Below are 17,930 nucleotides of genomic sequence, written 5' to 3'. Positions count from 1 at the left end.
TAAAACGCAATTGAATGTTGAAATTTTAAAATGCTTGCCAATAAGTATAATTTTAACCAGTCTTGCGTAGAATTTTATAAGAGCATTCCAAAAAATTAAATTATTTTTTCCTCGAAATTAAATATAGAAAAAATTAAAAGGGGGGGCGGCATGGAACATAATTTATGTACGTATCATCGTAATATATGTATGTACGTATGTACATAGCTACAATGCGTACATACATATAATGTACATATACGCACATGTAATATATTTGAGTTCTTATCATGACTTACAACAAATGAAAAGGACATAAAAAAATGGAATGGAGTGCTTTTAAATAAATACCGTAATTATTAAACATTCAACTGTGTCTATGGAAGTCATCGTTTTATGTGTATTAACAGTTTTGTTCAATCAAAATTCTTTAATTGAATTCTAAAATACTAAAGAGTCAATGAACATTGTAAAACGAAACGAAACAGACGAACATAACAACAACAACTGTAACATAAGAAAAATATATGAAGATATATGTATGTATGTATATACATAAATGATACCCAAGAGTATCTACATTATGTATGTATGTATAGTAAGAAAACAAAGTTAGGCGGATGAATGTAACCTAAAACGGAAAAGTACATGACTGACGACGATAACAACAAAACAAAAAGTCCCGTTTCGCTTTGTCTGACCGTTTGACGCGTTCAATGTTCAAAGTTAACTTTAAACTGTCCGCAGGTATTTCAGGTACACGGCACGGGCGGAGACTTCAATTTTGAAGTTTACAAAATGCAAAAACGAGAGGAGAGATACACTGCCTTTCAAAGGAAGTACGAAATTACTTTCTTGCTTGCGCCCCCTTTGAAAATTCGGACCGACCAGTCTTCTATATTCATGGCGAGTGGTTTTCAAATCCTCGACACATTTCACAACGTTTTTGAATTTAAATCCATATACATTTTTTTAATTTTATTTTATATCCCCACCTTTAAAAAACAAAACCGTCGCCCACATATATATGTACATGGATAGGTATGGATTTCGGGGGTTGCGACCCCTACCCGAAAGTTTCGCACGGTGCAATGCGGACTTGAGCGATGAACTCATTAAAGGGTTGGAACCCCGCCAATTATCGGGACTCACCCCGTCAACTGACCTTACCATGGAAAAATAAAAAAATGTAGGCCACAAACGTAATATGTTTTCGGCAATTTATATTTAAGTTTTCGCCAAAAATTATGGTTTATATATGTACACTTCAAATTTACGGGGCTTCATAAAGAGGAGAAAATAATATGAGTTCACCGACTGCTAGGCATTTGAAGCGTGCGTCCGAATAAAGATATATATATATATATATATATATATATATATATATATATATATATATATATATATATATATATATATGTTATACTTTAACGCTTTACAGGAGGGTCAAATTTTATTTCATTTTTATCTTTTTAATTTATACCAGGAAGGCCTAACAGGGAACTCAAATGCGCTTTCCTGGCCAGAAACATTGTACATTTGATACAAATATTATTAGTATTATACAAAGTACATAAATACATTAATACATATCAATTAACATTAAGAGGGCTGGACATCAGCGCCTTGTCCATACAAACGTACTATACTTCTCCCTTCCTCAATTATGGCACTAGAGAAATTTTTTTATTAATTATTTTTTATAGGAGCTAGGAGCCGCCAAACATCTATAAAATCGCCTCTTTTTAATACCCACGAAACGAGTCCAGCGTGCTTATTTAACGGTCGATTTTAAAAAAAATACGCCGATAGATGCACAGAAAGTATCTTTCTCATACCGATGGTAAATTTTTTTTAAAAATTGGTCCAGTTTTGGAGGAGAAAATAGGAGAATACGAAACCTCGATTTTGTCAATTTAAAATACGTTTTATCTGGTCGAAGTGCAACTGTCGCATTCACTCAATATATATATTGATATATATTGTCGTATTCACTCAATATATACATACACTCAATATATATATCGAAGAAAGGAACGGTAACAAAATTAAGGTTTCAGGTGTACAGCCCTCTTAACGTCGACCCGGGACCGAAATTCCAGGAAATTCACAGAAATTTTGATATCCCATGGCCCTAGAATTCTTTTCTTTAATTCCAGGAAAAATATTTCAATCAGAATGTTATTTAAATATTATAATAAAAACGAATGTATAGCCTACGATGAAACTATTATGAAGCGAGTGTATCCTTCTTTTATTGATGATTTCATTATTGAAAAAACTCTTTTCGATTCTGATGAAGCTAAGACAGCTGTGTGTTTGACAACGAATGGAGAATTAAATCAGGAATTATCAAAGACAAATCTACAAAATAACGTAAATAAAAATAGTCTCAACTTAATAAAATAAATTAAATTATAGGACAGCAGACGGGAAAAAATCAGACATGTAATTTAAAAAATTGTTTTCGTCTCTTTTAGCTATAAAACTAACTTTGACCGAAACTGAAAGAGTTTTTTTACTGCTGGAAATTTTTGTATTAAATCCAGAAATAGGCTTTCATATTCTCATTTATATATTTTAGTATGCTTAAGAGGGCTGGACACCAGCGCCTTGTCCATACAAACGTATTAGACTTTTCCCTTCCTCAATTATGGCACTAGAGAAATTATTTTTTAATATGCTATGGATATCCACCATTGGGTTGCATCTATCGTTTTATTTTTTTGATTAGTTATTTTTTATAGGAGCTAGGAGCCGCAAAACATCAATAAAATCGCCTCTTTTTTACACCCACGAAAAGAGTCCAGCGTGCTTATTTAACGGTCGATTTAAAAAAAAATACGCGCATAGTTGCACAGAACATATCTTTTTCATACCGATGATGAAATTTTTTTCAAAAATTGGTCCAGTTTCGGAGGAGAAAATAGGAGAATACGAAACCTCGATTTTGTCAATTTAAAATAATAAATTTTATCTGGTCGAAGTGCAACTGTCGCATTCACTCAATATATGTATATATATATATATATATATATATATATATATATATATATATATATATATATATATATATATATATATATATATATATATATATATATATATATATATATATATATATTGATATATGTATATTGTCGCATTCACTCAATATATATATCGAAGAAAGGAATGGCAGCAAAATTAAGGTTTCGGGTGTACAGCCCTCTTAAGAAGCTATTTCAAATAAAATTACTTTTATTATTACATTTTTTTCATTTAATAAATATATTGTTTATTTTTTTTAATATTTTCTAAATAAAAATAAATTTAATTTAAAAATACATATGTATTTTTGATCATATATCCCAGAATCTCAGAAATCCGGGAACAATTCCGCTCTTCATCCCTTGTCCCGGGAAATCAGAAACCATAGTATGTATATACCCTATTATCATGATTCACACCACTATAAAAAAGTCTTCATAAATAAATAGTCACTATCACGATTCCAATAGAATTGTTAAAATACACTTAAGTAAGGTGAAAACACTATACAAGTAATAAAAGGATATCAATATCACGTAATTATATACTGAACAGAGGTTAAGTGCTCAACCGCTTAATAGACAAGAAAACTTCGCAAATCAAACACCGAATTTTCCACAAAATTCTCTCGAGACATGATCTGTAAACCAATGGATAAATTAAAATATTCCAAATATTTTAAAACGGTTACTTTTAACCAAATACTAATTCTATACATATGTATAGATATGTAGGAAATTCAGACGATTGATTATTTAAAACAATTAACCAAAACTAACAATATACATATGTATAACAAGCATATGAAACAGCAAAAATAAATAGCTAAATAAAAAAAGTCATAAACCAACCACTTAAAGCAAACGAACACGATAAATTTTCTGCCCCTTTTTTATGCGTACGGACATACGAAAGTTTACGAGTTTTTATTAAAAAAGATTTGTTTACATTTAATTTCCTTCTTTACGAGTACCGTGTAGTAATTGTACTAATGTGTGAATTTTGTATTTTAATTAACGAACAGCGAACCCACGCCGTTAACGTTGCCCAGCCCATCCATTAACGCGAGAGAACGTGTCGTTACACGATAAGGAGGACCCGCCTTTTTTTACTCGCCCCCACCTCCCATCCCCTAAAAAACAGCACTATAAAAACCCTAAAAATAATATCACTCCACTCCGAATTAGACCCTCTTCCTCTATTTATAGCGACCCGAACTCGCGTTCATTTTTGAAAACGTCAATTATGTAACTTTCGGCTCGTTTCAAAGTTAAACATCGCACTGAGGTACGAGCATAAAGCATCATAATGTACATATAAGACAATAATGTAGAGAGGGAACACGATCGATAAGCCCGAAAAGCTTAGTTTTAGAGCTGCTCACTACAAATTTTGGCGAATCTCTGGCTTGTGCAACCCAGATTTACGACCGACCACCACCTTCTTTCAGACGACATCTATCTTGGTTAACTTCAGCGGCCTGAAAGCGTTGCCGTCTTCGCGTTATCATGGCCATTTTATGACGAGAATACATATTTTAAAAGCGACGTGGAAAACTTTATCCCGAAGACAAAGCGACGACAAACCGAGGAAAAACTTTCCCATTTATTATGCATACGCAGGTACCGAATACGCATAAATCATTCAGATAAATCGAACCGATAGGTAGGCATGGCGATGATGAGTTGTTTTTTTTTTGTTTTTCGACGCGGAAAATATAATGAAATTAAAATTTTCAACATAAATTATGTCCGATTAGAGTACCTACATGAAAATAGCATTATAGCGACTCACGCATACTTAACCGGTTGACGCTTTTATTCGGAAGCTAACCCAATTTCGGCGGTTTACCCTGTTGCTCCGTTTTAATTAGCAATATTAATCTATCCTGAAAAGTAATTAATCATTCCTTTAAATACGGTCGTGACACACGGTCTTTTGATTAAAACAAAAAGGACTACTACTTCGAGCGTATTAAATGACTGAACGTGAAAATTAACAAACGCTATTTTGAAACTACCCACTATACTATGTATGTATTTAGATACATACTTTTATAAAAATAGTACGCTTCTAATAAGGTCTAATTTAAATACTCGAAATTATATAATTATATATTTCAAAGTTTTATAAAATTGACCAAAGTTTACCGGGTGTTAAGTTAATAGCGCGCAAAACCTTTCCAAAATTCAAATATGCTAATTTGGCTCATTGCTGTATATGTATGTATGCAAATTTAATTATTTAATCCCTATAATATCATTTTGCGATAATATGTTATAATATATGAAATATATCTATAGAATTTAATTAAAAATTAAATAAAATCAGGTAAATAGATTAAAAATTAAATAAAATCAGGTACGTAGATAGATAGAAAAATTAAGCAAACTTTTTAAGGTCCGTTTATATTATCCAGCACTACAGATCAACAGCTCGGAAAAGACCAGTTCTGGTCGTTTTCGGCACGTTTATGCTTATTTTGGAGAAGTGCGAGGCAAAATCTACTTTCGTATACATTACAGAGTGCGACGATACGGCGCAATATTGCTTACGTCGTATCGTCCAGTCAATATAACGTCTACAAAATTATTCAAACGTGCATTACAGCACTTTTGTTAACACGGGTGCACTCACCACTGTGACGTCGCGTCGTGCGTGATTATTTACACAATGGCCTGTATTCCTGTGCAATATGAATATATCGTATCGGTTGCTGTTGTTTCGGCTACGTCACATACACTTTACGGAACATATGAATGTGTTCATGTAGAATTTATTAAATAATATTTTTCGTACTGCTGCATATGTATATGCCGGCTAAAGCTGTGCTGGTATAAACGAACCTTAAAACGGTATATTTTCTGAAATTTAAGTTTAATTAAAAATAAACCTGTTCCGATACAGAATTCTCAGACTGCTGAGAATGCTTCAAGTGTTACACTATCGCAAGAATCAAAAACCGATTCGATGGTGTCAAACTTTTACCATAAAAATACCGTGAAATAATTTATTTACTTACTTATTTATATGTACATTTAAAGTAGTAACATCGCATCGTTTAATGTGAGAAATGTTAAACACGATTTTAAATCCGCCAAATTTAACAGTCGCCGAAATGTGGGACAATGCCAAAAGTGGTTAAGATCGAATTTTACGATGTTGATAGGAGATTTTCCTTTCGAAAAGAATGGAATCGAATCTTCACTGTCCCTGTGTAACGCTCCCTGTCTCCACTCGCCCCCTGCTACTCTCCCTTTTTGGCAAACAACCGGCTGAAAATAAATCATTTCACGCGACGCTGAAGACCAATAATGACGTTGAAATCGCTCGCATAATTCATCGAAGCCTATCTAACAAAGCCTCGGAAACTCCATATATTAGACGGAATCCATATTTGCAATTTTAATTTGCGTTAAGGGCGCTATTTGATATAAAGACATTCACTTCAATATTCATATTACGCAGAAACATGATTTATTTATGGGGCCGTGAATCAAATTGGACCGGAAAAAAATAGCATAATATTCGCAACATATTTCATCAATTAATTTACTCGACGCATTCATTTCAACCGGTGTGTAATTTAAGAATAAATATTTCTGAGTGCTATTTACATATACATAGGTATGTATTCAGCTGTTGTTTGAAATTTGCTGAAAAGAGTGATAAAAATAGCCTCTTCAGATAAGGTAAATTTTAAAAATAGCTTTTCCGTATTGAATTTTTCCAGACGCACTTCAGTTGAATTCAATTTATTAAAAGAAAGCTAAAAACGTCAACGACATTTTGGTATCTTTTTCAGAAATATGTATAATAAACTATGAATGTATGTACTTTGAACATTAAATCTCGTGACACATTCCAACGAATAAAATTTGTATATATTCACTACACGTATGTATGTAATAATTACGCATGATATAATCTCTCTCTCATCTCTATCTCATGACTCTTTTACATAAGAGTCGCGATAAAAGCCTCATTTTGAATTTCCACTAAATAAAATATCATAATCATAAATATCTCCCGTCAGTTGTAATGAAATATCATATAAAAGGGACGCACAGAAAATTAACGGTTAATTAATTACATTTAAAACTAGTGTAAGAGCCCGTCAAAGGTGACGGGGACATTACGGCGACTCACTATAGCAAATAAATTTACTAAATTTTGAACAACAACAACTTATATATTAACAAATACATACATATGTATTTAATATTATAACAATGGCGCAATTAAAAAGTTTTCTGTATAATTTTATAAGTATGTACGTATATGCACATTCATACTAAGTTTAATTTCTATTTGTCCATCCATCTGTAAAACTGTCGAAATTATTGTAATCAACAAGTACCTAAAATTGTTTTTTCTACCTAAAATAAATATAAATAAGCCACAGCGTATGTGTGTAATATAATTAACACAGTACACTGGTAGAAGTATTGCATACCAGTAGATTAGTCGTGGTAGTGGGTTAGTGTATAAGCAGATTCTTCTAGATTAATTGGTGTGGCCGATCCAATCAATCAGTATTCTCCCCCTCAGTTCCCCGCAGATTCGAGTTATTAGCATCTCGAATTTGTTGAATCTTATAAATGCTACCTACATACATAATGTATTTCTCGCAAATTTACTATGTATCAAAAAAATTTTGATTGTCAATAGATGTCTCTATTTCTATTCTACACACATACATACATACATATGTACTGTTATTTTAGAAAAATTGCTAGTACTTATGTACAAAAATTAATCTAACCATATGTCACCTTGGGGTAATTTATGCCATGGCACATATGATGTACGTATATATAGTATTCAATTTATTTCATTAAAAATACTTTATAGCATAAGCATATTTTTCATTAAATATTTTCAATATTTTTTTTTATTTAACGATTGCAACTGGCGTGGCAGTGCAATCATATCTACATATATGTACATATGTATATGTCATAGTGAAATAACATTTTCACCGACGTTTCGGTGAAATCATAACCAGTTACATTTTCGGGGTTGGTTTTATTCATTTAAGATTAGATTGTTAGGGTTGGTATTATTTGAGGGTTAAGATAGGTTAGGTTAAGTAAGGGTTGGCCCTATTCATTAATGGTTGTTAGGGTTAAATTTATAGAGTTAAACGTTGTAAATTCATTATTTGATTCATTTTCACTGCTTGAATTGGTGAAAATATATATATTTTCACTTGAAATATGCTTTCACTGTAACATATATGTACAATACAAATAAATATCGATGGCCACGAAAATTCTACTTGAAGGAGTTCGTATATTAAATTTCTCCAGACGGATTAAGAGAGTACATGGACGTCGAGTAGTTATCGAAAGTTTAACTTCGTTCGCTTAAAAGCTGCATTCCGCGGTCTGCGGCAGCAGATCTAAGCGTTTTCACATAGAATGGGAAAACGAAAGACGACTCTATGGAGGAAAATTCCTCCTTTAGATGCAAGTATACAACCATCGAAAGCCGTTACCGACTACGTATATAATAATACACATAAATATATTACAGAAGGAGCGTCCGTCTGGTATGCGATCGTTGAAGCGGAAGAAATATCGCCCGAAGCGCATCCAACGACTTGCGCTACAATATGCATTATTTACATGCACTTTCGAAATGATTTTACGCCGAGCGTCATATAGATACATATTGTATAATACTTCCAAAGCAACATGGTCTACAAAAAAAAACCGAAACAAAGATATACATATGCACGTAGTACACATGGTGAGAATTCGTCAAAGCGGACGAGACGTGTGGCGACATTTTGTACAGGGGTTGTAAAAGTCTTGTTATTTATTCATTTTATTACGAACACGTACGTGCGAGTGCGTACACGCAGCTCTACACACATACATACATATGTATGTACATACGTAATACATACATATGTATATAGTCCGATTTCGTCTCCGGTGCCAATAAAAGGGGCCGTTCGATATCCGCAAACCAGGAAAAATAACGTATTTGAAGAGCCAGAGTCGGAATATTAAAATGTTCGACGTGTAGACTTTTCGGTCCGCCAGCCCCCGCGCTCATTTCCCAGCAAGAAAAACCGCAAAAGCCTCTTTGGACTTTTACAATCCGGGTTGAATGCGGATTAGATAAATCTTTTTACGTCTTACCGATGCCCGCACCCCATATAAAAGTCGAAACAACAAATGCGGATTCGAAATCTAGTTTCGTATGGTGGTAAATTGCTTCGACACTCTTTTTTTATTTATTTTTCCACTAAAACTACCATAAATGATCTTACTTTTCAATATATATAAATCACTAATTTTTATTATATTATTGTTTTTATTTTTTTATTATTGTTTTTACTATTGTATTTTTTATGTTATTGTTTTTATTTTATTATTTTTTATTATATTGTTATTTTTATTATTTTTATCTTTATGCTTTTTCTAATTATCTTACTTTTTTTTTTTTTAATTTTTAAACTTTTATTTTTCTTTCACCTATGTATATGCGAAATTTTTTAAACTGGTTTTTCATATAATTATTATTTTGTTATAAAATAAAACTTACACATATGTACATACATTCATAACAAATCCTTACATCCAATATATATGTAGTTTTGAAAGAGACTTTGTGTGTTTGTTTGGGTCGTAGAATCCACGACGTTCAATTTAATAAAAAACAAATGAATATTCAAATCAATTTAAATTAAATAAAACTAATAAAATTTTTACTATTAGATTGGCCATGTTTAAGCGGTTTATATTACAAATACCGAGCGAAGCCGGGTAAAAACTTTAGTGCATAATAAATCGAATATAAATAATTGACTATTACATACTGTAATTAAGACACCAATGCCAATAAAATCTTCCTAAATTATTTAATCAATTACATTACAAATTTAATCAACAACATGTTATATGTATTATGACAGAATTAAAAACAATCACACGACAACCGACTATTATTGAGATTTACTAAACATAAACACCGACCAAATTCAATTTATACGCTTTCGAAAAGTCCTCTGGGATATCGAGAACGAGCTACAAAATAATACATTGCGGTATTTTCTCCGCAGCCTGTAAAGCCTATCAATTATTTCGCAATTGAATCCACCTACATATGTACATACATACATGCATACATATGTATTTTTTATGTATTATTTTAATTTTGTTCAGTGTAAACAAAGAATGGGATTTATGGATTTTATTTTTAATTTTTACACTTTTGTTATTTTTTTTTCTCTCTGAATGATGTATTATTTTCCTTTAGTTACTTTTTTTTTATTATTTTATTTTACCATGTTTTCTGCTTTTGCTTTTTTCCTTTATTTACGGTTTACTTGTTTTTATATATTTTTCAAATGTAGGCCATTGTGGCGCATTAGGTTCTTCCTGTAATGCCACAATGGTCCAAAACTATTAAATAAATAAATAAATATCTCTATAAACAAATATTTCATAAAAATAATAGTCGCACCGAAATTCATGCTACAAAACTTTAGCACAGCGTAGCGTCAATTTTCCATCAAACGAACGGGACCCGTCTATCTATTCTATGGCTCTCGAGCATAAATCACCCCGATAAAAGCCATAGAGGCGAGTTAAAAGTTGGCCAACCCGCGAAAGTTCATAAATAAACATTAGTTTGCGTTGCAGTATTGATCCCAGACCGGCCATTATATGGTCGGGGCTGGTTCGATTTATATTTAACAGAAAACCAATACACCGCCCGTTACGGCTGCACGTGTGTACTTCATCATTAATTAGCCGTCGATATCTCGTAAATAAAACTATTCATTAACCTCTGAATGGTTACCTGTTCATCGCCGGGATCGGACCTCCTGTTGGCTGTGGTTGTGGCCGTGTCATGTCTCTCGAACCTCTCGAATTTGAAGCTGTTGGACCGATACAGCTCGTTGTCTTCAGCACCTTTCCTTCTGCACAGCCTTCTCGTTATCGACAATGATCTAGGCCTGAAAAAATACAACATTTACCTATCAATTAAAAAAATAACATCTCAAAAAAATTCGACTATAATAGAGTCAATTAACTTCCTGAATATTTCAAATCATAACAAAATAAAACTATGTGTATGAAAAATACAATACCGAAATCAATTTCCTATAACAAAGGCACTCAAGTATTGTATCGACATTTTCAGTAAATAAAATACTAAAATATGAAGTAGTATTTGACAACGTTACACAAACACGAACAAGCAGTTCATTTTATATTAAGGTAGCTTAATAAAATAAAATAATATTTGATTTGAGAAAATTCGAGCCACGCTTTCAGAAAAGCTTAAAGCTTTTTAAAAGCTTTTTTATCCAATCAACAAAACAAATACCAATCACGCGAATAAATTATTTTTAATATTAATAAATAATAATAATACATTCAAAGAAAGAAAGCAATCATTCGATTGTAAAACAATTGACAAATTTGAAAATATACAATATTGTTTGCTCAATAAAAAAAATTCGGATGTGACCAACCCATGACTTTATCTATGTATTTGAAGAATATAAGAAGGTCACAAAAAAAAATTGATAATTAAACATATGTAAATACACATACCAGTTATGGGAGCGTTTTCGGTACAAATTGAGCGCAAATGTATGGAAACTTACACCAGACAAAAGTTCTACTTCCGGTTGTCGGATTTTGTTCGAAATTTTTTTATTACTTAAAATCACTATAATTATTATACACATTAAATATCAAGAAAATGAAAATAATTTAAAAAGTCAAAATAAAATAATGAAATATAGTTTTGAAACAAAAAAACTACTTCCGGTTTACGAATTCTGACCAAAACTTTAAAAGCTCTAAGTTAATACATAAATAATACAAATATAAATTTTCAGCTTGATGCGCTCAGAGGTGTGGAAAGAATAGTGGCCACAACATTTTTGACCTTTCTAACAGGAAAAAATCCCAATTTATCCCGGTTTATTAAATTTAGTGATATTCATCAAATTGATACAAGAATAATATATGATTTTTTTAGTGAAGAGCAAACAAGTATAAGGGGTCGAAAAAAATAGTGGAAGAAAAATCGAACAATAGTAAACTGCCACTTCCGGTTGACGGATGCTTACCAAATTTTATACATAACTTGGTTATTAAGCTTCAATTTCTAGATATGAAATTTCAGTTCAATAAACTAAAAGGTTTCTGAGAAAAACATAAAAAACCTCGATTCTCTAGAGTAAAAGTATTACTTCCGGTTCAGGTAAAAATATTAGGGTATAAAATTAAAATATTTAGAATATGTAATGAATATGAGTATTTATGATTTAGTATTATATTTGCAGATACATATGTATCTACGAAGCGTCTGCGCGAACATGGATTCGTGTACATAAACTACATACATACATATGTATACGAATAAATACAATGTATGCGAATTTCATCACTGCTAATTTCACCGTACCGTAATTATGTGCATACATATATGTATAATTAAACTATGTAGTACATCGAAGTCATTGAACTCTTCACGTGATCATTAAATATTAATTAACAATATATGTATTGTAATTAATTTTGAACCAATATACGTGTGTGTGTAATAATTGCCTCATTTACTAGGTATAATATACATATGTATGTATGTCGAGAATAAATGTACTATATATAATATACATATGTAAGTAGATATTTCTCTTTGATAAGATTTTCATACCATTATTTACATACATATATCTATGTAATATGTAATTTCGAGACTTTGTATGTATTTATGTTTGTTTTCGTCGTAGATTCCGTGACGTTAAATTTAATAAAACAAAAACAAATAAATATTCAAATAAATTTAATAAAATTTTTACTATTGGATTGGCCATTTTTAAGCGGTTTATATTACAAATACCGATCGAAGCCGGGTAAAATCACTAGTATATAATAATTCTTTTAATTATATACTAGTGTTTTAAATTTGTATGTAAAAATACATAAAAATTTGATTTTATAGTGCAATCCATACACATACATATGCATTGTACATATCCATGAGTGGTATAAGTTACGTCAAAATCAGTATTCATAGGTATAAAAAAACGTAATGAAACTAATAAAATACGAACCCGATGAAAATGAGGATATTCCTCACAACACGTTGATTGCACAATTACACTAGTACAAAACTAAACACAATAATCAAGGAAATAAATAAACCGCGTCAGAGGAACCGGACGCAACTGACCGTTTATTTTATTCGAAATAAATTATTGTTAAACAAAAGAAAATTGTTTCTTTTATTAGTACAAATGTTTGAAACAATAATAAAAAGCAACGTTGCCGAACGATAGACGCGTTTAGCCCAGCACATTACAACGACAGTGGCGAATATCATTACGAATGTCACACCCGACAGAAACAACCCTTCACAACCCTTTCAGATGTCGTAAGCTGTTTTTACGATGCGGAAAGTATTAAAGCAGCGGTCGTAACGCATTTTGATATCGATGAACTAAGAATTTGAAAGACGTAAAACGGCTTCTGCACTTGTGTCGAGACTTGAAAATGGCATCTGTGCGCCGAGACTCTCAGATATTGCTTTCCAAATGGACCACGACTCACATCCTCGGCTTTGATAGTGTCCCAGACCATTTAATTAATTAATTGCTCTGTAGCTGAAGTGGCTTTGTGAAGCTATGCTTCGTTACAGAACATTTCAGATAGTATGAATTAACTGAAACTTTGTATTATGCTTCATTACGAATGTATTTTCAAACTCATGCAAAGTCACAGATGAGTTCAATTTCAATAAAAATACAAACAAAGATTGTTTGAATGTTTATAATTTAATTAACTACCATTGGTGGGTTGTATGTTAATTTAGAATTCACATTTAGATTATTCGATCAAATACAAATATGTAGATCAAATAACAATCAACTCAATGCATTTACATGCACGAAAGATCCAAAGGCTCGCATATGAACATTATTGATTTCATTTGTTAAATTCGAACAATGATAATTTATCCAATCTATGTATAAGATATAATTTCCTCAGAAAATTGTCTTATAATACTATATTTTATGTTTTGCACAGATACTGATACATAAAATTTTATTGAATATATACCCTAATAAAATTACATCAAGAGGAAATTTCCCTGAAGTTGAAATGCCTATAAAAGCGAATGAATTTCGAATTTTCCCGGAACGAGCTAATTCTAATAGGTTTGGCACATTTCCCGGAAAACAGACAAAGTTCAGAGTTGTGGGTTTTCCATATATAGTGCATACATAAAATGTGCCATTACTCATCTCTGTATTGCGATATTTTTGCGAAATAATGTAAAAATAATAGTGTTCAGTAATAAATCGATTACAAATTGACGTTTTTATGAAGAAATTCTCAGAAACTTCGCATAGAGGGTTTCCCCTTTTTATCGGGACTAACAGGATCGTTCATATTGATATTCCGTATAAGACACGTGATATGACAACACACATACGAGATAATAATATAAAAGAGAACGAGCATCCAGGGATGGCCCTTTTCCATATTTTCTATATACGTCGTTTTCAAAAAAAATTATATGTATTATGTACAATCTAAAAAGATATTAATAATACTTGCCGACTAACGTTCGACTAATTTCGACGTCTACAAATGATTCGCAATATAATTTAAAGTTTAAGCGATTAAATTTTGAGTGTGCAAAACTTTACGAGAATTCTGCTGAAGTAATTGAAATTTCAACGGTTTAGAACTCGAGCGAGTTTTGGGTATACGACAAATCTCTTTGACAACTGTCAATTCAGTCAAATTTGTGTGTAACTAACTTTAAATCCCCGTCTCTGTATTAAAATAGGATTTAAATATTTGATCAATGGTATTAGGGACTCAAAATCACTATCAACAGGTTTTGATATTTATAAACACATGTTATGTATGTGCACACATGTATGTAGTATTTCCAGTCTCATGATGTCTCCTATCACATGTACATACATATATGTATAGGTTCATTCTTTAGTACATTCATATGTTCCATAATGTGAATGTGAATTATTCGAAACAACAGTGACCAACACAATCTATTCATATTATACAGCAGTACGTTTCACAGAAACGTACCAAGCAGAACCAATTTTCTATGGTCATTGCAGAAATATTTACGCATGATGTGACATCGTAATTATTGTGAGTGCATCCGTTCTAACAAAAGTGCTATCAAGCGCACATATGTATGTATATGAATCTAATATATAATTTCGAAAGAGACTTTGTAAATATATATGTTTATAAGTAACTTTGGTTGGGAATAGTAAACAAGTCAAAATTTCTATGACGAGTCGATTTTTTTCTTCGATTCAAATTAATTTAAACAGAAAACAAATGAATATTTCCTATATGATTCGCCATGTTTACGCTGTTTATATTACAAATACTGAGCGAAGCCGGGTAAAACAACTAGTATTTTTATAAACGTCATATTGATTGCACGATACGACGCGACGCAAGCAATATTGCGCCGTATCTTTGGGCTTTTTAATGTATAAATAAGCCGATTTTGCTTTGCACTCGTCAAAAACAAGTATGAACGTGCCGAAAACGGGTGGTGCTGTATAGTATGAATAAAAGGGCCTTTTCCGCGCAGTCTTGTGCCGAACTGATGACGTTCAATGCTGGATAGTATAAACGGACCTTAAAAGTGAAATTTGAATCTTTGAATCTCTCAATATTGTAAATGCAATATAATGACAAAATTTTGAATATGGACATGAAAGAGCAGCAAAATCTGACAGGATATCTAATAATATTATCAGGATTTGTCTTTTAGTCCATAGCCATATACTATATTAATCAAATGATAAGTTCACATACATAATTGCATATAAACATAAACTTTTTATATATTATATAAATTTTTACTATAAGAACACATGCATATGCAAATATGTTTGTATACATGTGTAAAGGTAAACCTATTTTTGTAACATTATGTATTTACATGTAATGTGAAAGTTTCGAAATGATTTATGAAAGTATAAAAAATAATTATTTTTATTTTACTGGATATGGCAGAGGCCATTTTCTTCTATGTGAAACGTTAAATTCTGAACCCTCAAAGGACACATAAAAACTTTGATAAAAAGAACCCTCCCCATATGCGAAACGTGTCACATAAAAAAAAAACTAGTTTTATATCGCGAACCACTACACGCAGGAAAACTTAACCCTCTGAGCTAACAAAGATTTAAATGTTAAACTATCACGATTCAGTTAATGCCGAAAATGACAGGTTTAAGTTACTTGGCGCCAGTCGCGACATAATCAGTTAATATAGTGTTGCGGTCAGGACATCTGACTTTATGCCAAAGTTAGAATTGTGGTCACAGGAGAATTTAAGTTCGTATCTACTGAGAATAAACTCCACCACAATGTCTCATGACACAACTTATGTATTATGTATGTAAAAGTTAACAGTAAAAAAATAACAAAAATTCGTTGAATGTAGATATCATATCACAAATTTAACTTAATCTATGTACTTTAAATTTGCACTACATTCATTCTAATAGACAGTCATTTGTTTTTTGTATTTATTAGTTCGTATAAAAATTAATTAGAAAGATTTTCATTTTTAATTAATTGTATAGTGTCGTAAGATTGAATAAAATCTTGTTTGATGTGTTTGGCAATTGTTAATTCGCATCAATAATCTCAACATTTTTGCAAGTTGGCCTGCAAAGAGCAGTTTGGCTGTCATTGATGGAATATTCTAAGACTGCGCGATGTCAATGACGATGTAATATGGTAATGTCTGGAAAATCGATCTTACTGGTTGAATTAAGTGAAGCAGTAGCAATATTGAGGCGTACTGCAATTAATCTTAAATTTGCTCGAAGAATTGGGAAGAGGAGCATCTATTTACATACATATGACGGAGCTGCTATAGCAGGGATTGTCGTACGGTGTTTTCAACTCATGGTTTGTGTATGTATAATCATTATGTGTAAAGATGATATTTGGTACACTTAAGTACAAAAGTTAGATCATATGTATGTATGTATGTATGTGTTGGGCAACCTGTAGTGGCACCTATGGTCGGGGTGAATATATACATATGTATAATGGATAAATAAATAAAGAAAAAAATATGTAGAAACTTTTTAGGTGTCAATGCTTTGAAAATATATTAAAATACTGTATGTTTCTGTTTTCAATAAATAATAATAGTAATTAATAGTTCATGTCATTAAATGTAGTAGGTAGTAATATCGGAAGTCATGTAAATATTTCCTTTCATTAAGAATATCGGTGATTTCTACGACAGAAATATCGCTTCGTCTATAAACCCCATAGCTTGAAAGTCTTCAACGAAATTGTCAATATAACTTTGATAAAAAAAATGAATAGTAATTCATTACTATAATTATTTTATTACAACAAAAACATTATTAGTGATGATCAAATGGATAGGCAAATATTAATGTCAAAAGATAACTCTTAAACCTTTCCATGCGGATGATCGCTATATATGTATGTACATATGTCATGCTTTAAATGCCAGTAACATTAGCGCAGATGGTGTGATTCACTGTTTAAAAAATACTTCAGATATCAATTAACATATTTGTTCACTTGAATAAATATTACAATGTATGTATATATATTTATGGTCGAAAACTCAATATACAATTTCACTAAAAAAAAGTACCAAGAAACGCGGACAAAGGGTTAACGTTTAAATGCCAGCAAAGGGTTAATCAAATGAAAAGAGTCATCGATTTCATCAGTAGTTACACCTCCAAATTTTCGATCACACCTCTTAACGTTTCAATTTAATTTTTCTCACAAGAATACAACGAATGATTTTGTATCGGCGATATATTCACGATCGGCAAGTTACGTCATTTTTAATCGCTCATTAATTTCGAGTCAATATCTTAA

The sequence above is a fragment of the Arctopsyche grandis genome, chromosome 12, assembly GCF_051622035.1.
Source record: "Arctopsyche grandis isolate Sample6627 chromosome 12, ASM5162203v2, whole genome shotgun sequence".
Lineage (NCBI taxonomy): Eukaryota > Metazoa > Arthropoda > Insecta > Trichoptera > Hydropsychidae > Arctopsyche > Arctopsyche grandis.
The sequence above is the reverse complement of the archived record's forward strand: the minus strand, read 5'-3'. Positions refer to the sequence as shown.